At 40.3% G+C, this 23,886-nt stretch overlaps 1 protein-coding gene across 5 annotated transcripts in view; it reads left to right on the forward strand.

The window, feature by feature from the left end:
- Positions 1–4,240: 4,240 nt before the first annotated feature.
- Positions 4,241–23,886, forward strand: part of DTNA (dystrobrevin alpha) — a 394,651-nt gene continuing 375,005 nt past the window's right edge. For all 5 annotated transcript variants that reach the window (XM_082668517.1, XM_082668516.1, XM_082668515.1 and 2 more), the window contains exon 1: positions 4,241–4,423. The gene's annotated coding sequence lies outside the window, so the exon portion shown is untranslated. The remainder of the gene's footprint in view (positions 4,424–23,886) is intronic.

Below are 23,886 nucleotides of genomic sequence, written 5' to 3' on the forward strand. Positions count from 1 at the left end.
AGCTGTACTCTCCAGCTGGCTTTTTTGCACTGTCCCCACTGTGACAGTACACATGAGTTCTATCTGAAACATTTGAGGTTTGTTTATGTTCCATTGAGAGAATAGATTCTTCCAGGAGTAAAGGGTGCACTAGCGTGATGCCATTGAGAGATGTAAACCACCATAAAATGTGTCCATGAATTGCCACTATAAGGTGGAAGAGCAGCTATTTAAAATAGCAGCAGATTTATTTATTTGAACCCTAGGAAACAAAATACACTGGACCGCTTAAACCCATTCTTAGGCTCCGTTCTCCCTTTCAGTGCATCCGAGGAGACCATGGAAAATGCAAACAGCATTTCTCCTGAGGATGTTAGTCAGACAGGAAGATCAACCGAGGAGACACTGGCTGAGCACCAAAATAGGTGCTGCCAGAAGCAGCTGAGTTATGAGGCACTCAGTCTAGGTAACGGGGCAGGGAACACAGGTGGGTGCGGAAGAGAAACTGCCCTCCTGGGCTTGCAAATACTCCCTAACAAGTGTCAGAAGCGTGCCTCAAAGCAGGATTTCTCAGGCAAACAGACACCTGGCTTAACTATGTAAATATGCATCTTGAAGTGATGCATGAGGAGGCTGAATGAACACCCTTGGTGTTTATAAATACAAACACATACTGACACCCCCTCAATTTTTATGATTGCTTAGGTCACAGTTTACACTTTTCAGTGCAGGTCAGAAGACCATGTTCTGTCTGAGGCTGATGAATTCCAAAACAGTGGTATCTTGGAATGTCAGAGGACAGCAAAGGGTTCTGACTATCCTTGGGAGCCAGAGAGAAGGCAGGACTTCTACAGGAAGGGGGGACAATGAAAAAAAAAAAAGAGAGGAACAAAATTCGCCCACTTCATAATTCTGCCCAGGGCTCACCCTGGTCTCCAAGTTTTGTAGCTGTCACACCAAAAATATCATATAACCATGAATCCCTCAAGCCACAGCTCAGTTGATCCATCTCTACCTGTGTTGGACTGTTAATAGACTTTTCATTCTTGAAAGCTAATCAGTGTATTGGGGGAACAGTATTTATGTAATTTTTGTGTTGTTCAAGCCCCCATATCATCCTTCTCTGAAACAGTAGTCTATAGCCGGGGGTATAAGTGTTTTTAATTGATAAAATAGTGATGTCTTTACTTCTTCAACTCTTTCAAATCCATTTTCTTTTATACTTTTGTCATTCAAATCTTTTAAATATTCCAAAATTATTAATTCTTCATTCCCCCAAACTAGGACCAGCTCACAGATGACAGCAATCATTCTGATTTGACCTATAACCCATATACACTCCACACGTCACTATGTTAATAAAGCACATACACACACACACCTAGTTTCTCTGTAACATAGTGAACATTCTGATTTGACCTATGGCCACTCTCATTCTCACTATAACCTATTTTAAAACTCAAGAAGTTATAAGAGCAAAATAGTAAATATGCATAAATTATTTTCCTCGGTAAAGACAGGCTAAATTAGTAGGAACCACAAATACGTGTGCATAGTCCTATTAAAAATATTTTTTTTCCTAAATGGAATTTTTCTGACACAAACAGCTAGTGATTGTTGAGTCACTGGAGTTGTAATGTATTTCTGAAACACAGGTTATAATCATCAAGCCTAAATACATCTCTAATTAAAACAAATGCTGCCAAGAGTATGCAGATCAAAAGGAAAGTGCTCTTGATAACACTGCTGCTCAATTCAGGCCTCCAACCCTTGTGTAGAAATCTCCCAGAAATACGGCAAAGCCATCAGACTCCGCTACATGAAAACGCTTCTAGTTTAATTCCAACAGCATGTGTAAAATCCTAGATTATAAATCACCGTTGTGATCTATGCCCAGGAATCCATCTAGTTGAATTGTTTATGAGAAGGATTGGAGGAAGGTGTACAAAGCAGCATCTTTAGGGCTGACCGATCACAAAATATAAATATTTCCAAAACCATGAGTGACAGTGCTCAGCACTTCTCCATTCAACGTGTGTAAAACTATGGAGGACTATTATATTCTTTTAAAATGAAACCCACAGAGATGCCCACCTCTAATTATTATTAGGCTTAATAAAGACTTATGAAAAGCACTTTGAAAAATCAGAAGTGCTTTAAAAATATAAGATGTTATTATTATTTTCCTTTAAATATTGCAAGCCTAGCTCTGTTGCCTATTTTAATATAACTTTGCCTTTGGTTTCCCATATACCTCCCTGAATTTCAGTGTTAATTTCTTCTTAGAAATTTTAACTATGTCATGGTTATTTGATTCCATTGTCATTTTTATTATTCCATTATATTGACAGGTCAGTCTATTTATTTCTTCTAGTGGACGCTGTATGGAATTATGAAGATTGAGATCACTCAGGATAGCCTCTGCAGAACTCACACCTGGCTTCTTTACCATTAAATTCCAATAAGCTTATCAAAAAGTAATGATAACAAAAGTCTATGATTTCTTAAATCTGTTTTCCATGAAGCAAAATTTGGAAAATTTTAGCTTTCACTTGAAATTTGATCCTCTTTTTCTTCTTTTATGTTTTTTTCCCTTCTTCTCTCCCTCTTCCTGTAACTTCTTAATACCCTTTTATTCTTCCCTTTCCCCCACCTCCTTTCTCTGCTTCTCTTTGACTTATTCTCTCTCTCACAACATTTTTCCTCTCCTCTCTTCTTTGGTTAGCTGCTGAATTTTCCTATATACACCTGCACAAATGCTATCCAAGAGTGCTCTTTGTGAGAACTTTTACAACATAAAAAAAATTCCCATTTAGTGTTTACGTGAGTACAGTGCATGTGCAGGTGAAGGGCAAAATAATGTATTACTTTGGCCATTGAGATACTGTGGAGGTCAAAGACAGATGAAATCTGGAACACAAAGACAGATGAAGTAATTTTAACATGGAACAGAAACTAAGTAGGTAAAAAGAAAAGGAGTGTATCTTGTACTTTCTTTGTGATAATTTATAACACTAAAAATAATAAAGTGTTTCACCTACAGATCATTCAGTGCATATATATATACATATATATACATATATACACATATACATATATATGTATATATATATCATCTCAACAACTAGATGTAAACTAATGGAGGACAGGTTCCATGTATTAAATTCCTTTATACCCTTCAAAAGAGCACAGCTCTTCATACACACCAGGCACTTAAAAGAGGATTGAATGAAATACAGAAATCATTATGAAATTGGTGACTACCCCCCAAAACATTGACTGAAATTGCTTGTTACTGCTAAGGAGTTTAAAACACTCAAATGAATATGAATACACACAGGGACATGCAGACATAAAACAGCCCCGGAAAAACTAAAGGAAGAAAATAAATGGAAACGTGAAACTGGAGATATATACAAATACACAAGAGAACATTCTATGAAAACCCATACTAGAGAAAAATTAATTAACTAATTTGCGATCTTAGGCAGAAGGTCATTTAAAAATAATCAAAAATATCTTCATTATTTTTCAGTACCTTAAGTTTCCAGGAACTGATTATAGTGAATTTGGCAAATTGTGAGTAGCTGTGCAATTAATGTTTATAGTGACATACTGACTTACTTGAACCTGGATAAGTCATGTTATCTGCCCTGTGCTTCTGTATCTCTGAAGTGACAGTACTAGTTGCCTTCTCATCCTCTTCCTCTGCAAAGATGTTCTGCAAATAAATGAGGTAATGTTTGGGAGATGTTCGCGGCTTGGGAAAGAAACCCACTGCACACATCTCAGATGGTATTACTATTCCATATTCAAACCTGGCATATTATTGCCTCTGTTTTAAATTGAAATTGTACTGTTTGAGTCTTGGGTTCTGACCAAAATCTGGGTCGACATAAGAGGACGATTATTTTTAATTTTAATTCTGAGGTTCTGTTCAGCTCCCTTGCACGTGTGAGGGCCAACTGTAGGAAATAAACAAAGCACATAAATCAAGCTGTGAAAGAGGAAAATCTTTCTCCAGAAGGATTTTTCTTTTTCCTTTTTTTTTTTCAATGAAGAGCGTGAACACCGTATTTCCCTTGAAGAATATTTCGGTCCAGGAAGGAGGATAGTGCATGCCGTGGGAGCGTATGTGTGCGTGTGTGTGCATGTGTGTGTATGTGTGTGTGCTGTGCGTGCGCGCCCGCGGAGAGAGGGGCGGGGGAGGCGGATGAGGAGGATGAGATCATAGTTTCAGGATCCTCAGGAAACCCTGGTACTGGCAGCAGCCAGCCTCTGCTGTGCCCACATGACCCACAACTCTGGCAGCGGACCGGGCACTTCCAACATTATTAAATAATAAGAAAGCGGCTCCTACTCCATGCCCAAACCTCCCCACAGACCGGTGGACACCTTCTAAGAGTTTGACGAGTCGGTGACTGAGGCGCCCGTCCATTCCAAGGTGTGTGCGAGGCGTTTTCTTCTCTGACAGCTCCGGAGTGGGGGAGGGCGCGGGGGTGGACGGGGTCCGTGTGGCGGGCGAGGGTGGGCGCGGGGCCCGGCTGCCGCGCGCTGACCCCGGCCGCCCGGTGCCGCGGAGCCAGCCGCCGGGCGGGAGATGCCGGTGACGCGCAGCCCTAGCTGCGCAGGGACCGCAGCAGCCCACGGCGCCGGGGCGCGGGCTGAGGAGGCTCGGCCGCCGGAGCAAGGGCAGGCGCCACGCACCCAGCAAAGTCAAGAGTGGAAACGGGCGGCGAGCGCGGCGAAGGGAGGGAATCGCCCCTACGCCCACTCGCGGGGGTTCCCACCTGTGCGCGGGCGCCGGCCGCCGGGAGCGCGAAGCATGTGCCGGACGCCGCAGCCGGGACTGCGGCGCGGCGCCTCCCCGGGCGGCGGCGGGCGGCGCCTCGGGCCCGCGGGGCGGCGGGAGCGGCTGCGGCAGGATGGCCGGCCCGGGGGCGCGGGGCCGCGCAGGTAAATGTCGGCCTCCCGCCGAGGCCGGGCCGCGCCGCAGCCCCCGCCGCCACTGCCGTCGCCGCTGCACAGCTCCCGGGAGGGCGAGGGGAGCCGGCTCGCTCGCGCCGCGGGTTGAGTTGTTTTTGTGGTCACGGTTGCTCGCTCGGTGGTCCCCGCGGGCTGAGCTGCTGGGAGGTGGCGTGGCCACCTCCATTAGGGATGACACTCACGTGGGGAGAGTTCTGGGGGGCTACTGTTGACCGGGAAATCCGCGGTGGGATCCTCTCCCGCCGGCGGCGTCTGCGCGTGTTGCAATGCACTGCGGTGCCGGGGCGGCGGGCCGGGCGGGAGGGGGCGCCCTGCGGGGGGCGGGGGGGCGGTCGGCGCGGACGGTGAGTGTCTCCGGCTTTTATAGCCTGTTGCCCACTCTGGAGTTTTCCTCTGAACAGAGGGCGGAAGCGAGGTCCGTTCTGGTACCGGAGTGGGAGGTGGCGAGGTGTCTATCAGAAGACCAAAGCCAGGGAGAGAAGAGGGATGGCGGGGCTGGGCTCAGGGGTACCATGCCCGGGACTTGGTAGTAAAACTTTCCTCTGGCGAGATTGGGGTATGGTTTTGAGAAGGTAAGTGTAGAACTTGAGTCGGGGTGAGGGGTATTGGATGTACTCTGGCAGTGAAGTTCACCGCCATTAGGTTCATTGTTGCTCTAAAAAAGGGTCTTTTGAGTTGATGTTTCTGTTCAAGTTTATCTGTTATGATCGCTTGGTGTTTAATGTGTCTTGTGTTTCCTTTCAAACGTATCAGTAACCTACATTGTTGACGTATGCCTAATTATTAATTTCTTTTACAAAAAGGACTTATTTTGCTTATTCCAAAGGTAGAAACTTTAGGAAAAAAACAGCCCTCCAGGCACAGTTCTATGAACTTTAGCTTTAGTCACTCACTTAATTCTAACACCACCATAAAGAGTAGGTAATAATACTGTCCACCTTTTACAGATGAGGAAATCCAGACACAGAGAGGTGGAGTAATTTACCCAAGGTCGTACAGTTTTAAATATTAGAGCCTAGTTGAGCTTTTGATGTACTCTAAACCAACATATTTTTTTTTCATAAAAATAAGACCTAAAATCTTCTGTATTTGATATATTGACCACGTCTCTACCAAGATGAACCTCTTAACTGTGTGCTACGCCCTTAGGACCATTAACACTTTTTCTAATACTATAATTTCTAATACTATAATTACGGCAAGTATCCTTTGAGTCATTTCCTTTTGCCACAATTGACCGTTTCCTACAACAATTATAGATTAAAGTAGTATTTATCAGCAAAGTTAAGATTTTCAGCAGTTAAGATTTATCAGCAAAGTAAATTATAAAGCAGGCAGCCGAATCTCTAAATTTGCACTTAATTTTAAACTTCGTAAGGTATTAGTCTGTTCTTTGCTCAAAGCAGGGCCATCATTTTCTTCCAAACACCATCTTGCAGAAATTTTGAGCGAGTTTAATCATCTTTAATTCAATCACACTGACAAGAGCTTAGGCAGTTTTAAAAGAAGAATTATGCAATTCTCTTTCAACTCTCAGTGATTAAAAGCAGGCTATATTGCGAGTGTTTGTATATGTCATGCCTTTTCACCAATTGTGTGTACTTTAGGCAAAGTTGTGTAGCAATGAAGACTGAAATCACATTTTCTCATTAGTTCTAAGCTGAAATACTGTAAAAATATCCACTTGTTTTAAATGAACCATGATGTGAAGAAAGGTCTCAATGGGGTAAAGTCCAACTGCACATATTTAGAGAATTACTTCTCATTTGAACTTATCATGGAACTCTTATAATATTCATTTTATTGGACAGATGTCTCTCTTAGGTCTTCATCTGTTGTTTTTTCAAGTAAATTTAATTTCTGCTTCACATAATGTTTCAAAATTATTTTGACATTCATAGATTTCCTTAAGTCTTGTCTTTCAGTTTAATTAAATTCAGTGTACATACTTCAAATGCTCACTTATTCCACATCATATGTGAAAAGAGAATACAATCCAACTGAACTATATGGAAACGTGATCTTTGGACATGAAAATAATTATCTTCAGTGGTTACACTCTTCCACACGCCAAATTAGGGCTCCATCTTTCTTTGGGGGTGTTAGAGCACAGTGCTGTAGTCAGGAAAGTTGCATGCCATCAGGCACAATCGTTTTTGTTATTGAAAGTGAATTTGAATTTTCCGAGTCTATATAAAACGTTGATGGTTATTAAGGCATAAATCCTATGGCACATACATATATCCTTTCTGAACTGACTCACCTGTTCCAGTTTTCTAGTTTCTCTTACTTATTTTAGAAAAAGCATTGTCTCACTACTTTTATCTCACCTGGGGGATTTGACACGACTTTTTCCTTTCAAGTCCCCTACCTCTAGTTTTGGGAGAGTTGTGCTGTCTCTGTTTCTTGAGAGGCCCTTCGCCTCCAGTGCTGGGCAAAGAACTGGGGATCACTGGTGAGCAGAAAGATGAGTGCGCCCTGCCAGCACAGGGGCCAGACTTCAATACAATGATTATACAAATAAATGTTTATTTACAAATTGCCATGAGTTCTAAAAGAAGGATTTCTGTAAGAATGTGTAATAAAGGATTCTGGGCCAGACATGGAAGTTGGAACAGGATGCCCTAGAAGTCACATATTTACAGAGGCATGACGTGTGAGGAGGTGTTTAAGTCAGGTGGTCTTCTTAAATGCTTTCATCAATGTTTTCTGAATCAGAGATTTATATCTCACTCTGGTTATCTCTGCACTTCTTTATTTACCAGCTGATGTACTGTTTCACCTCATCATCCACCTATGGACATGGGGAGGATTACAAAACTTCTATCAATACTTTTTATAGCATGTAGAGCATGTGCTACCCGTATCTGGTTATTATCCGATTTTTGAAGTTATTTAAATTTAATGACATATAGTCATTTTCTTTCTTTGCCTTAACAACTACTTTCAAATTTTAAAAAGCAGTTGTGTGTGTGTGTGTGTGTTTGGTTGTTGTTAAAGTGGCAGAATGTCTCAAAATAGAAACATAATCGATTCATCGCATATCCATAAGACTCCCTGAAATGTCCGTAGGAAGAGAAGAGGCACCAGAGTGAGTGAGGTGAATTAAGTGTTGAACACGCTGGGGAAATGTGTATTAATAATTTAAAGCAAACAATAATAATAACTAAATTTATTGACTTACTGTGTGCTGGACATCATTCTACAGCTCTATATAGAGTAACTTAGGTATTCTTCACAAGAACCAAACGAAGGCTTCCTATATTACCATTATCCCCATTTTATGGAGGAGGAAACTGAGGCACAAGGAGAACAGTAATCATGACCACTGTCACATAGGTAGAGATTCTGATTCGAGTATTGATTCTGTAATCCATACTGTTAACTACAGATGTAGTTAGTACTAGTCATAGGTAGACTAATAACTGTAGTATCTGGTTCATAATTTTACTGATGCATTAAGTTCCCATCATTGTTAAAAATCATAACACCTAATTTGATCTTTTGGTTACTTCTCCCTCAATAAAAACCAGTGGAAAAACTTGTAACTGCCTTTATATAAATTCTTTTTGCCCCATATTTTACATGTAAAATATATAAAGCAAGAACAGGTATATAAATGCCTAGACAAAGCCTGGTGACTGCTGGATTATGGGGAATTTCTCATTTATGTTATATATTTTTTGAATTCAAAAATAGTAACTTGAGGACCATTAGAAACTATAGAAATTTTTAACATCAAGAATATATACTATAGCATTTCAAATAATTAGGAAAATATCTTTAACAGCTGGAAATTCTATGACCATCAATAAACTTAAGAATTTAAAGTCACCTGTTTCATCTACCCCCAATATCTTTGTCTAGAGTACTGTATACTGCAAAGAGGATATAAAGTATAACATAAAAACACCTGTTGAATTATCTTGGTAAAATTAAAAAGTCTCTGTTAATCTTTACACTGGAAACTTTTGACATGACCCATAGTAATTGTTATGATAAAAAAACTTAATGTTAAATATTATCCAAATAATGTTAACCTAGAACACATGGCACATGTGATTAGCAAAGTGAAGTACTAATTGGTTAGGTGTGCTGATGCACGTGAAGATCTATGCACAGTGTTTGAAAACATTAATCAATGTTATTTCTCCCTGCAAATGATGGGTAATATGCAGTTGATATGATTAATGTTAATATTAACCATGAATCACAGTTTATATAGAGTGCACATATACAAATACCTGACTCTCTTCTTTGAAGCTGTTGGAAATGTTCTAGACCGCGCATACATTTTCTGTGACTCATGTATCCCTGAAGAATGTGATACAGTATTTCACTGTATGCTCCCCAAAATACAAAGCATCATGGAGTAACTAGTAAACTATTGTTCCAGTTTATACCATAAGGAAAGGGACTCAAGGCTTGATTTGACTTTGTGTGTGTGTGTGTGTGTGTATTATCAGAGTGGAAGATTCCATCAAGTACACCAATGAATAATTCATTAACTATAGTTTACAGTTTGATGCCATAGAGCAGTGTCCTATTGCAAAGACTTTTGTGTGTTTAATGTAAATACAAAATATATTAGTCAGTTATAATAGTTTAGGTTATGCAGTCATAGCAAACAACTCTAAAATCTCGGGTCCTGAAATGAATACAGGTTTATTTCTTGCTAATGCTTTGTGCCCAAGTTGGTCAATAAAAGACTCTTACTTTACATCTTCCTCACTCGGGGACCCAGGCTCATAAAGCCCCTGTCATCTACAGGATCCTCATAATTCATTCATCAAACACATGGGAACATGGTGAATCACCCACAGGTTCTTAAAAGTCTTCTATCAGAAGCAACACCTGGAACTTCTACTCATATTTTATTGGCCAAATCAAGTCATAAGGCCACTCCTAACTTGAAGATGAAAGAGAAGTGCTGTTCTATCACATGCCCAGATGGAAGTAAACTGCAATATTAGTGAACAGACCTAATTATTACCACATGAAATTAGCCAGTTCCCTTCAATAGTTTTATCACATAAAAATGACTTATTAATGGAACAACTGTGTTTTAGAACTTCAGCCTAGGAAGGTAATCCCTGCATAAAACTACCAGCAAAGAGAGTACAGGCTAAACTTGTAAAATTGGTGATATCCCTTTTTGTCAGTGGGGATTGGATCTAGGAATGATGATAAAGCTCTGGTTTATTTTGAGTCAGAAGAAGATTGCCTTTTTGACAGCAAGCACAAGCCAAGAACAGTGCCAAGACCTGCAACACAGCTATGTTTTCTGAACAGATTTGATAGTAGCAACACAACACAGAAAACTGAACAGCTATGTGTGTATCTTTTTTTGTCACCTGCAGCAACATGAATGAAAGTATCATATGTGGTATCACATATTATTGTAAAAAGTAATACAGATAAACATATAAACATATTGTATGATTATTTTACATTGACAAACATAATCTGAAAAGTTAGAATATATCCAATCCATGTTTGTAGTGCTATAAATTTCCCTGATGCACTGCCATGGCTGTGTCCCATACATTTTGATATGTTGTGTTTTCATTTTAATTCAGTTCAAGTACAATTTTTAAATATTTCTCCTGAGATTTCCTCTTGGACCCATGGAGTTATTTAGAAGGGTGGCATTTAATTTCCAAATGTTTGGAGATTTTTCTGTCATCTTTCTCTTATTTTGGTCAGAGAACTTTATTTCCTGTGTTATCTTTCTCCATTTTGGTCAGAGAACACACTCCGTATGATTTCAGTTTTTATAAAATTTGTTGAGGTTTATGTTATGGCCCAAAATGTCTATCTTGGCATATGTTTCATGGAAACAATCTTGAAAAGATTGTGTATTTTGATGTTTTGGGGTAGAGTGTCTTGTAAATGCTCATTAGATCCTATAGGTTGATGGTGCTAATGAATTTTTGTATGTCTTTACTAATTTTCTGTCTAGTTGTCTCATTAAGTGTTGAAATAATTTTTGAACTTTCCAATTATAATTGTGGATTTGTCTATTTCTCATTTCACTTCTATCAGTTTGACTTTATGTATCTTGCAGCTCTGTTGTTTGGTGTGTATATAAATATTTAGGATTGCTATGTCTTATTGGTGTATTGATTATTTTATCATTGCATAATATTCCTCTCTATATCTGGTAATTTTATTTGCTCAAAGTCTACTGTATCTGATAATACAGACATTCCTTTTTTTCTTTGATTGATGTTTGCATGATATTTCTTTTCCTGTCCTTTTACATTCAGCCTGGCTATATTATTATAGTTGATTTGAACTCCTTGTTCATAAAATATAGGTGAATTATATATTTTAATCCACTCTGCAGATCTCTGTCTTTTAATTTGTATATTTTCACCATTTACATTTACTGTAATTATTGATATATTAAGGCTATGTATGTCTGCCATTTTATTCTTTGGCTTTTTTTTTCCTCTGTTTTTGTTTTTTAGTTTCTCTGAGTTTTTTTCCCTGCCTTCCTGTCAGTTACTTGAGCATATATAAAATTCCTATTTTATTTATCTATAGTGTTTTTAAGTGTATCTATTCATATAGATTTTTTAGTGGTTGCTCTGAGTATTACATCATATACATTATATACATATAATTTATCACTGCCTGTCACTGTTGTCATTTTATCAATTATAGTGAAGCATAGAAACCTTACCTTTCCTTATGTACCTTTATCCTCTTCCATCTGTAGTATAATTGTCTTAAATATTTCCTCTACATACATCAGAAAGTGTTATAATTTTTGTTTCAACTGTCAAATATAAGTCAGAAAGCTCAAGAGGAATAAGAAAAAATTCATTGTATTTATCGATATTTTTGCTTACCGTATTCTTTCTTCTTTCTTGATATTGCAACATTCTTTCTTTTATTGCTTCCTTCTTGTTTCGAGAACTTCCTCTAGCCATTCTTTTAGAGCAGACTGGTCTCCTCGTGACAATATATTTTTTTCCTTCATCTAAGAATGTCTTTATTTCTCCTTCATTCCTGAAGGATGTTTTAACTGGATATAGGATTCTGGGTTGACAGTTCTTTTCTTTCCGTACTTCAATATGTTGTGCCACTTCCTTGTGGCCTCCCTGTTTTCTGGTGAGAAATCTTTTGTCATTCTAACTGGTTTTCTCCTATAGATGAAGCGTCATTTCTCTCTTGCTCTTTTAAAGATTTTTGTTTGTTTTTAGTTTTCATAAATTTGACTACACATGTGTCTAGTTGCGGTGAGCGGGGGCTACTCTTCGTTGTGGTACGCGGGATTCTCATTGCGGTGGCTTCTCTTGTTGCAGAGCACGGGCTCTGGGCACGCGGACTTCAGTGGTTGTGGCACATGGGTTTGGTTGCTCCGCAGCATGTGGGATCTTCCCAGACCAGGGCTCGAACCCATGTCCCCTGCATTGGGGGGCAGATTCCCAACCACTGTGCTACCAGGGAAGCCCCCTTAGCCCATTTTTAAATTGAGTTATTACTCTTACTATGGAGTTGTGGGAATTCTTTATATATTTGGGAGCATAATCCCTTATGAGATATATAGTTTGCAAATATTTTCTCCCATTCCTTAGATTGCCTTTCCACTCTGTTGCTTCCTTTGGTGTGCAGAAACCTTTTAGTTTGATGTAGTCCCACTTGTTTATTTTTGCTTTTGTTATCTATGCTTTTGGTGTCATATCCATGAAATCATTGTCAAGACCAATGTCATGAAGTTTTTCCCCTATGTTTTCTTCTAGGAGTTTTATAGTTTCAAGTCTTACATTTAAGTCTTAACTAGACACATGTATTTCTTTGGGCTTTCTGTTTGGCATTCAGGTTCACGAATCTATAAATTTAGGTCTTTTGTCAAAATTTGAGAAATATTCATCCTTTATTTCTTTGAGTACTTTTTGATCCCTGTCTATTTTCTCCTCTCCTTCTAGGTCTCTAAGACATGAACGTTAGCTCTTTTGTTATAGTACCACAGTGTATTAGTTTCCTATGGCTGCTGTAACAAATTACCACAAATGTGGTGTTTTACAGCACACATTTATTCTCTTACAGTTGCGGAGACCAGAAGTCAGAAATCAGTTTCACTGGGCCACAGTCAAGGGGTTGGAAGGACTAGTTCCTTCTGACGGCTCCTGGGGACAATACCTTTCTTTGCCTTTTCTAGCTTCTGGGGGCCACCAGTATTCTTTGACTCACAATCCCTTCTTCACATCACTCCAGTCTCTTGCTTCTGTAATCACATCTCCTACTTCCTTTCTATAGTCACATCTCTTTTTGCCTGCCTCTTTTAAGGACACTTAATTACATTCAGGTCCCACCCAGATAGTCCATGATATTATCCCTATCTCAAAATGTTTAATTTTATCACATCTACAAAATCCCTTTTGCTGTATAAGGTCACATTCACAGCTTCCAGGGATTAGGACCAGCCTGAAAATCTCTGGGAGCTTCCACGGATTTCTGAGGCTTTGTTGTCATTGTTAGTTTTGGTCTGTTTTCTCTGTTGTTCAGACTGGGTAATTCCAATTGTTCTATCTTATCATACCTATTTAGTTTTGGTCTGTTTTCTCTGTTGTTCAGACTGGGTAATTCCAATTGTTCTATCTTATCATACCTATCTATCAGATTCTTTCTCTGTCACTTCCATTCTGTTATTGAGCCCACCCACTAAATTTTATATTTGGTTACTGATTTCTTTCAGTTCTAAAATTTCCACTTAGTTCTTTCTTATATGTTCTGTTTCTTAGCTGACACTTTCTACTTTTTCATTTGTTTCAAGCATGTTCATAATTTCTCATTTTGATGTATTTTTTTATTATAGCTGCTTTAAAAACTTTGTCAGATAATTCTAACATTTCTGTCATCTCGTTATGGGCATCTGTCATTGTCTTTTTTCACTCAGTTTCTGATTTCCATGGTCTTGGTATGATGAATGATTTTCAACTGAAACCTGGCCATTTTCTTATTATGTTACAAGACTCTGGATCTTATTTTAACCTTCTGTTTTATTTTATTTTATTTTTTAAAGATTTTTTTTGATGTGGACCATTTTTAAAGTCTTTAGTGAATTTGTTACAATATTGCTTCTGTTTTATGTTCTGGTTTTTTTGGCCGTGAGTCATGTGGGATCTTAGCTCCCTGACCAAGGATTGAACCCACACTCCCTGCATTTGAAGGCAAAGTCTTAACCACTGGACTGTCAGGGAAGTCCCTAACCTTCTGTTTTAGCTAGCTTCCAGTAACATCACCCCAGCGAAATGGGAATGGTGCCACCTCATCATCAGTGGATGTAGAAGTGTAGACTTCTTACCCAGTCTCCCCTGTCACCTGAGAGGGCTCTGGATTCGTGTGGGGTAGGGTATGAATTCAGGCTCCTCACTGGGTCTTCACTGATACCTCTCATTCTGTTGCCCATGTGCCCTCACCTGACGACATGAGGACAGGGAGGTGGTCTAATTACTGCTGGGCCATGATGATAGTCCTTACTCTCCTCTAGGCCTCCCATGACACCACCCAGTAGAGAGGACGAGGGGAGACTTGGTACGACCAGATGGGGGTGGAAGTTCAGGCTCCCCATATGGTCCCCATTGACAGCCTAGTGGAGGTGGGCAGTGGGAGTCCCATTACTGCCTGGTGAGAAGGAAGTCCCACCTCCCTACTTTGCTTTTTGTGACATCACTTTGATGGGGTTGAGGGGAATTGGGGTGCCTTGTTACAGCCTGGTGAGGGTGAAAGTCTAGGCTCCCTACTCAGTCTTTGTTGGCATGGAAGTTGTGGGACCCCAGTTTTTCTGTCTCATATGGCTGGAGTAGAGAAGTTACTGTCTAAATGTTTTTTTGCTTTTTTATGCTGCTCTTTTCCTGGCCCTTTGGCTGAAAGAGCACACTTCTGGTGGCCTACCATTTTTTTATCTGCGCCTTTTGGCATTTCTGGGTTTCCGGTTTCTTTATATCCATGTCTGGTATGTATGAAGCAATGCAAAAATCCAGGGAACTCGCCACCCTGTTATTCCTTGGGCCCTGAGAACCCCTAGCTTCGTTTGCCTTCTCGCTTTAAGAGTCTTTGTATGTTTATTTTATGTGCAGTGTCCAGGGTTTTGAGTTATACGTAGCGAAAGGAAGAGGGAAAAGTACTTCTGCTCCATCTTCACAGACGTCCACTCCACAGTTTTTATGCAAGTGTAAACTTAAAAATATCACTCAACATTGATTCTCAGAGGATAAATCTCAGGGGATTACGACTGATCTGTTTCTGAATAATAAGCACTTTACAGATCAGTGGGATGAGGGAGTACTTGGACAAGGATACAAATAGGATTACAGAACATTCCATCAGTGCTAAGGTTCAGGGATCACGTGGCGGTACTCTTATTCCTCCGAACCAAGGCTTTTTCCTCTACAGGGAAACCATGACTGCAGGCTGCAGCAAGGTTGGAAACTTCCCCCATTCTCATAGACTGTCTTTTCTGGCAGAATGCTGGAACTATACCATCCCAGCCCTTCCTGAATTCTCACTAAGTGTCCTTCATTCCCAGGAACATTATCCATCTGAAATGCAGTTTTCAGCCAGAAAGCGTGTGGGAAAAGGTGGCTAAGCTAGGAAGAAAATAGTGAACCCCAAATCTATGTTTAATCTCTAAGGAGCACCTACCAGCAAGCATTCATGTTAATTTCTTTTGATGTAAAATTATGCATTAAAAATAAGTATATTGATTTTGTCAACTTGTTTGATCCCTACTCAGGAGATTAAGTACAAGAGCCGGGGCTAAGAAATAACAGTTGACAACGAGGCAATCACAAAGAACAACAGTCTAGCGAAATTCTTCCCAAAGACAAATCTAGTTAATGACATTGTAGTTAACCCTGAAATTCTCACCATAGTAGAAAAGTGGTTCTCAAAGTGTGGTCCTCAGGCAGCATCAGCACAACCTTGGAACCCTTTGTGAATGCAAATTTCTAAGACACTCTGGGGATAGAGCCCAGCAATCTCTTGCAACAAGCCCTCCAGGTGCTTCTGGTGCTTCTACAGCTGGAAACCAAATACCTAGAGCAGCCCCTTCAACCATTGCAGGACACACTAAATTTATGCTTTTCATGATTCTTGACTCATCAGTTAAGGTTTTTGGAAAATCTGTGTATCACATTTAACATTCAGCATGTTTTAATTATAAATATGTTTCAAGGAAATATAGAAAAGAAATTTAAAATTTATACCCCAAATGGTCTCTTTAGTTGAAGCTTTCTTAATGATCTGCACAATTGTTTTGTATCCTTAACCCAAATAGTCATAACTGCTCCATGTCTGATTCTGTGATGGAAACCAAAAAATTCAGCCACGCCTACACTTCCCCGCCTTTGTTCCTCGTAGCTGCCAAGTCGTACATTAATGGGTTTTTCTAGCTGTTTTCATGATGTTTTCTAGGGCTGACACCAGGCATGAGGATATTTGGAGGCGAAGGTGGGGGGCGTTTTTGCATCACTTGAAGATTCATTTTAGGAGATCTTGTCACACAGTATTGTTAGAGACAGATGCATATGCAGATGTCCAGACTCATCATTGTCATTACCACACCAGCTCTACCATGGGGGATTCACTGTCTATTGCATGCTGGCATTTTTCTCTGGAGTCATGTGAGATTAAAGGAATCTTGGCTCCAAAGCTGTCCTGAGGAAAGAGAAGCTCCATTCCTAAATAGAGATTTTCTAATTGGGCTGCAGTTACAAACCCCAGGATGCGGTAAGACAAAATCAGTTCAGAAGTAAACGGTTAAAAGATGAAAAAATATGTTTTATGATTGTAATAAAATACAGATAGATGCAGATTTGAGAAGTAGTCTGTGGCTTATAGTCCTAAATATGGTTCAGTTTTAGTTTAAGGATGGTATTTTTTTTAATTATTTCACTCTTTCAATTAGCAATTCACTAATTTTAGAGAACATAATAGTTTTGAGTTTACTTAGTATCCGTCTCTTTGGGTGACAGATATTTTAGATTTTTGATCAGTTACCACATTTTACTATATGTAATTTTTTAATGGAATTTTTTAGTTTCTATAAATCACAAATTTCAGGTCCACATACCTTTTATTCCACATGCTTTTTTAAAGGTGTCTTGTTCTTGAGTAAATCAGGGAAATGGCTCATAAACAGTTTATCTGCTTTTGAATTCAAATGGCACGTCCTGGGTCTGGAAAAATATTATGTTATCCTTTCAATATTCCCCACTGCCAGTTGTATTATGCTTTTCATCCCTTCTGTTCCCTTTGTGCCTTACATATGATTATATTTCTCATTTACTCATCCTGCTTGGATGTTTAAATGGCTGTGCCTTCACAGTGTTTTGGGGAGAAGACTTTTCTAAACCTTCATTATACGGTGTTTGTTAAATAACACCATTTGGGCAGGTTGGAGGAAGCACCTCTTTGAAAATGTATTTTGAAATGGTGGAGCAAATATTTTCTCTCACACACTCATCCCTTATAAATAAAGGCCCCTAGACCTGGCAGTACTAGTCAGATGTCTTCTTTCTTAGAGGAATCACTTGGTTGGCATTTTTAAATGTGGTGGTTATATCATCACCAGAATGCTTAGGTAAGGCTTAAATATGAAGGCAAATAGTTCTTCCACAATAAATGGGGGGCAAGAAAAGGGGGATTCAGGAGGGGTAAGTGTCTTCTGCAGGTGGTACTCCAGATTTTCCTCTACAGTGTTAGTTTCTATTTATACACATTAAATGTCACGTGATTTTTTTCCATATGCAGATAAATTCTGACCCTTCCTTTTAACCTAAACACTGCCAAAGTAATGTTTACCATGAGAATGCATACAGAATAATATTTCTGCTAATGCTGCTAAACAACTTTTAGGAAGCAATATATGTCAGGTTGATTTTGAATATTTGGTCAAACCATGAATCAGATTTTCAATATAGGAAAACATTTCAAAGCATCCAACTGTTCTCTTTTGTCTTCCTCAATGTCAGTGTAGTCTGTTGTTTGTGCATTTTTTCATTTTCTTTTTTTTTTTCCTTTATTGGCTTAAGAATTCTTTTTCCTCTTATGCCTTATTTTCCAGGAGCATATGACATAACAACTATAAATTAAATGTTCTCATTTTCTAACTACCTCTAATATTTTATTTTTTTGCGGTACGCGGGCCTCTCACCGCTGTGGCTTCTCCCATTGCGGAGCACAGGCTCCAGATGCGCAGGCTCAGCGGCCATGGCTCACGAGCCCAGCCGCTCCACAGCATGTGGGATCTTCCCGGACCGGGGCACGAACCCGTGTCCCCTGCATCAGCAGGCGGACTCTCAACCACTGCGCCACCAGGGAAGCCCCCTCTAATATTTTAGACGTGAGATTGAGAGTTGCTTCATCTTTCTACAGTTTGAATCCTCATATTGACAAAGAAGAAAAACACCCATCTGCTCTGGAGTGGTTACAAAGGCAAAATAATGCAACTTCACCCAGACACCATCGTCTAAGGGGAAAAAATAGCCCTGTGATTTCACAAGGTTGAACATGTGGAATATTTTTTGGTTTTGATTTTAGGGTTGAGTTGGTGATAAAGGGGGGAGAAGGTGACAGATATCGGTGCTCCATTTCTTTCTTAGCCTTCATCCTTCTGCATGCTTGTGAACAGATGCTAATCTATGCCAATTACCTTTTTCTCCTACCTATTCTTGCCATCATTTTGTTTGTTTGTTTGTTTTGTTTTGATTTTCTCTTCTCTTCCCCCACTCCATACCCCAGCCCCCATCTAGCTGTGAAAGGTCATCAGGGAGACTCATCAGTTATGAAACTAGAAACATGTGAGTCCCTGGCTTGTGCTTCTCCGAGCTCTCACCAAGCCCGTAGCAAGACCATATCTTCTACTTTTCCTTCCTCCCTGGTGCATCAGTCATTCCACATTATTTACTTGGATTCAGTATCTTATGATATTCTGTGAGCGAGCTCGCCTTTGCCATAATTTATACTCACCATGCCTTCTACGTGCCGCTCTGGCTCAATGGGGCTATGAAATTGGCCATTCATTTTTTTTAATCAGTCTCAAAATATGTTTCAAGGACCACCTGCATCAGAATTGTCTTTCTGACTCTAGAATTTCAAGGCTAACACTGATTATGGGGGTTAGTGCAGATCTGTGCTTACAGCCCAGGGTAGCTTTTTAAAAATCAGAATGCATGGATCCCATCCCCAGGTTGTAATTTAAACAGCCTGGTGTGTTCTAACATGCAGCCTCTGTTAACAACCAGAAAATGAGCTGTAGAAGTTGGGAGGAAAGACAGAGGTTGGTGTTGACACAGAAGCATTACTTCAGTGAATTCATCAAAGTCCAGAGATTGAATTCAGAAACCAGATCTTTTTCTCAAGGGCATAGTCACATTAAGCAAGCTTATACGGACTGAGCTATAAATAAGGATGCCATTTTTAGAATTATCATTGTCACTAGGATCAGCACGATCAGGGCGTTCTTGCCCTATAGGCAAGAATCTCCATGGAAAGAAAAATTAACATCAGAAGTTGGCTCTTGGCATCTGGAGTCAGACTAAGGGAAATGAGTTGAATAAAAGCAGTGGAAACACTGAAGAATTACGAGGTGTCAGGAACTCTCCTAAACATTTCAGGTGTATGATTTCATTTAATCCCTCTCAACAATGCTTTACATAACTTGCTTAAGGGGTAGAACTGAAATTCCCAGGGTCTATGACTAAGTTATTAGTGAACAAAGAAAGAAGCTACCAGACAACTTTAGAGTTGCCTGGGCCTTGTCATCTAGGTAACTGATCAAGTGGGGGCAGAATAGCTTCTAGAAGGTGGAGAAGAAAGGAATGTGCAAAACACTGATTGTATGAATAGGATGCTTTCGAGTCATGAGTAATTAGGAAGAGCAGCCACTGGGTGGATGAAGAGTGATGCCTTGGTCAGACCTTGTGGCTTGTTTATCTGATCTCTCTATAGTTGTAATTAAGTGAGAGACCCGCATAATCAGGCTCTGCTCTCAAATTTTCTTTTTCTAAGGACATATCACAGCCATATACAAACAGCTAATCATATTATAATCACATATTAATCACATATTAATAAACAGGAATAAGACATATTTAAATATAATAGGCAAGTTTGCACATGTCAGCCTCATGGATGTCCCCAAATCCTGAGGTAACTCTGTCTCACAAAATATGAGTGAAATTGGCTTGAACTTTCACTAGCACCACCTCAAACATATTTCCTGTTTGAGGGAGAGGTTTCCATGTAGCTTACGGTTTCCCTGTGTCTCTGTTCTGAGTTTCTGCATCTGTTGAATGCCTGATCACCACTCTGTTTTGTTTCCTTGCCCACGAGGTCCCCCTACCACGAGGTGGTACAATGCCATCTACCACCCTTGAGCCTTTATGCCCCAAAGTACCATCAGCCCGGGCTGTGTGTTTGGCAGACTTTGCTGTAGGATTTGGGCAGTGGAGTTGAATTATGGCATAGAAATATTAGATAGCCCTAGTATTACAACTTCCTCAATCATTTCTGAAAAAAGTTATACTTTGTGATTTTCACTTATGCTTCAGCATCTCCCCAGGTGAGAAATGGGGTTATTTCTAAGTGTATAGATTCATCTCAAAGTGGCAGATACACACCAGTAAATCATATTTCTGACTTTCTGTTTTCCCAAGTTTATCTGCTAGTAACTGTTTATCTATCAGATTCTCAGCTACTATTGAAATGTAACCCTTACTCTCTCGGGCAGGAAAAGCAATGGCCCTCTCACCTATGAAGCAAATGGCGGCTAGCAGCAGACCTCAAAAACCCCTCAGCACATATGACTGTTCCACCTTGCATTGGTGAATCCAACAGACAAATTGCGTAGCTGCCATTATGGTCTTGGGGTTAATACTTCGAGACCATTTGAAGCCAGAGCGCAACCCTAACTCCACAGTGGTGCTGGTGTCACCATTCACTGAAAAGGACTTGTGAGAAGTACATAATCTGCTAAGAGTGGAAAACCTTAGGGCTGTAGGTCTGGAAAACATCATATATCATTGAACAGACATCTTTCAAGAACAAAACAACTCTTTTATTTTAACTCTTTTTAGCTTAAACGACTCTTTCCGATATGAGAGATGACTAGGAACAATGCTTAAATAAACATGTTTGGCACCTTGCAGGTTAGGGTTTATCCATTTTTGCTTATTTGATGGAAAAAAGTAGAAATTTTCTACCGTGATGAGAAGTAAACACTGCATTATGAGATACAAACTAGCAAGGCTTCGTAAAAGAATGATCCTTTTTTCCCATAAGATGTGATTGTTATAATCAGGATGACTGTGGTGAATGAGGTTCACTTGATGGATCTAACAGTTCATAGAGAATTTTAGAAGTTGCTTAAAATTGGTGATAAAAGTAACAGCCACCCTGTTTTAGATTATCATGCATTTACACAGACATAGCTTTTGAAGCTCAGTTTATTTTCCAGAAGCCTTTACTTCATATCTCTTAAAACTGCCAGGGTGTGTATTATTGTGAGCTTGATCTATTATACTAATCACCATGTCCATGACCCCAGAAAACACTCATCAAGATGGATGCAGACCCAGAAGATAAACACAAAGCTTAACCACAAATATACACTGATAGTGAAATTGACATTGCTGCAAAATTAAAACCTTTATATGGTCAAAATATGTCAGTCTTTACATAGTGATAGACTAAGAGGAATATAGAGCAGATCTCAGACGCAAAAATAGTATCTTACTGCTAACATCATTTTCTTTAGCAGCACCTGAAATGTTACCTGGGCTTTGCCAGATGCTGAGCCGGCAACTGAATGATTTGCTCTAAGGTCTCATGAGAGAAGCCATCAGCCTATTGCAAAGTAACGTTTCCTCTGCTTAGGTAGGTCAGGGCGGGACTGGAGGAAGATGAAGGTGTCCATTCACCAGTGTGTATGGGAAGGCAGGGCCACTCAGAGCAGTTGGAGAAGCACCACTCCCTTGTCCTCAGGGAGCTTACATTCTACTTGGGAGATGCAATTCAGAAGAAAAACAGTTAGTGAAACAACATGACATAAAGAAAGGTAAAATTGCTTTGTTGTATGAAATACTAGACATTTGGGAAAATGCGTTGAAATTCCAAGAAGTAGGAAGGCTCTCCAGAGTTATGTGACAGTCTCTCAGGTGCTTCCTTGGGTTAGAAATCAACAACAGCATGAAAAAGTGGGTATCCCCATCAGCTACTGCCTGCAACCCACCTCAGACCCCTGAAATGAAGACATAAACAGACCTCCCTAGACGCTACACTCATGTGAAGTGAAAGAGAAGACCAGGTAGCAATAGAAAGGGAGCAGACATCAGGTCCTGGGCCTCACTGCAGGATTTCATGCGTTGCGCTTATGTCTTTTTCTGGAAAGAGAATAGGGAAGAGGAAGGAGACTAATTTATCTATTTATTTTTAAGAATCTTTTTTTAAAAATTTACTTATTTTATTTATTTTTGGCTGCGTTGGGTCTTCATTGCTGCACATGGGATTTCTCTAGTTGCGGCTAGCAGGGGCTACTCTTCGTTGTGGTGCACGGGCTTCTCATTGTGGTGGCTTCTCTTGTTGCAGAGCACGGGCTCTAGGCACACGGGCTTCAGTAGTTGTGGTGCACAGGCTTAGTTGCTCCGTGGCGTGTGGGATCTTCCAGGACCAGGACTCGAACCCGTGTCCCCTGCATTGGCAGGAGGATTCTTGTGTGGGGGTTGGGAGCATGGCAGTGTTTTCATGGGTTGATTATCCTGGAATGTATAATTGTAAGCTTTTGAGTATTCGTTTAACAGTTCTACTATTGGAGCAGACTGCCTTCCCCTTGCTTGATGCCTTTTTAAATTCTCTCTCAAAATACTCCCAAACAGGGACTTCCCTGGTGGCGCAGTGGTTAAGAATCCACCTGCCAATGCAGGGGACACGGGTTCAATTCCTGGTCCAGGAAGATCCCACATGCCACGGAGCAACTAAGCCCACGCGCCACAACCACTGAAGCCCACGTGCCTAGAGCCCGTGCTCCACAACAAAAGCCACCGCAATGAGATGCCCGTGCACCGCAATGAAGAGTAACCCACACTCGCGGCAACTAGAGAAAGCCCGCACGCAGCAACGAAGACCCAATTCAGCCATAAATAAATAAATAAATTTATATATATTAAAAAAAAAAGAATACTCCCAAACAGCTGGCTCAACCTACTCTACCTGCCTCTACCCTGAGATCAGCTCTAAGCCATTCCAAATGGATTCTTCCACTTAGGTTGCCAGTAGGTTCACTGGCTTGGTTCATTTTGTTAGATGGCAAAGTCCATGAAGGAAAGACTCCCTCAAGTCGGTGTTTGGACTCTTGGTTGGCTAATCCCTGTGGTTTCCTAACTGTTCAGGAAATCTGGGCTACTATGCTCCTCAAGCTGCAACCTCCTACACAGATCTTTCCTTGGGGAAAAACAAAAACAAAAGTATGATGCAAAAGGACATTGATTCCTCAGTTATTTTTAAAATACTTCCGTACATGTACACAGACACAACAAAACCATTTTTTTTTTTTTTTTTTTTTTTTTTTTGCGTATGCAGGCCTCTCACTATCGCGGCCTCTCCCGTTGCGGAGCACAGGCTCCGGACACGCAGACTCAGCGGCCATGGCTCACGGGCCCAGCCGCTCCGCAGCATGTGGGATCCCCCTGGACCGGGGCACAAACCCGTGTCCTCTGCATCGGCAGGCGGACTCTCAACCACTGCGCCACCAGGGAAGCCCCCAAACCATTTTTGAAAGTGTCTTATTTATATTTGTGAAATTAGCTTTGTCTTCAATTATGTTGTATATTGTCCTGTTTACCATAGTGGACTAAATGTGTCACCTTTGTTCTCTATTAGTCGTGTTTTACTAGGATATTGCATTTATGT

This window comes from Grampus griseus (assembly GCF_964374135.1).
Source record: "Grampus griseus genome assembly, chromosome: 12".
NCBI classification, from domain to species: Eukaryota; Metazoa; Chordata; class Mammalia; order Artiodactyla; family Delphinidae; genus Grampus; species Grampus griseus.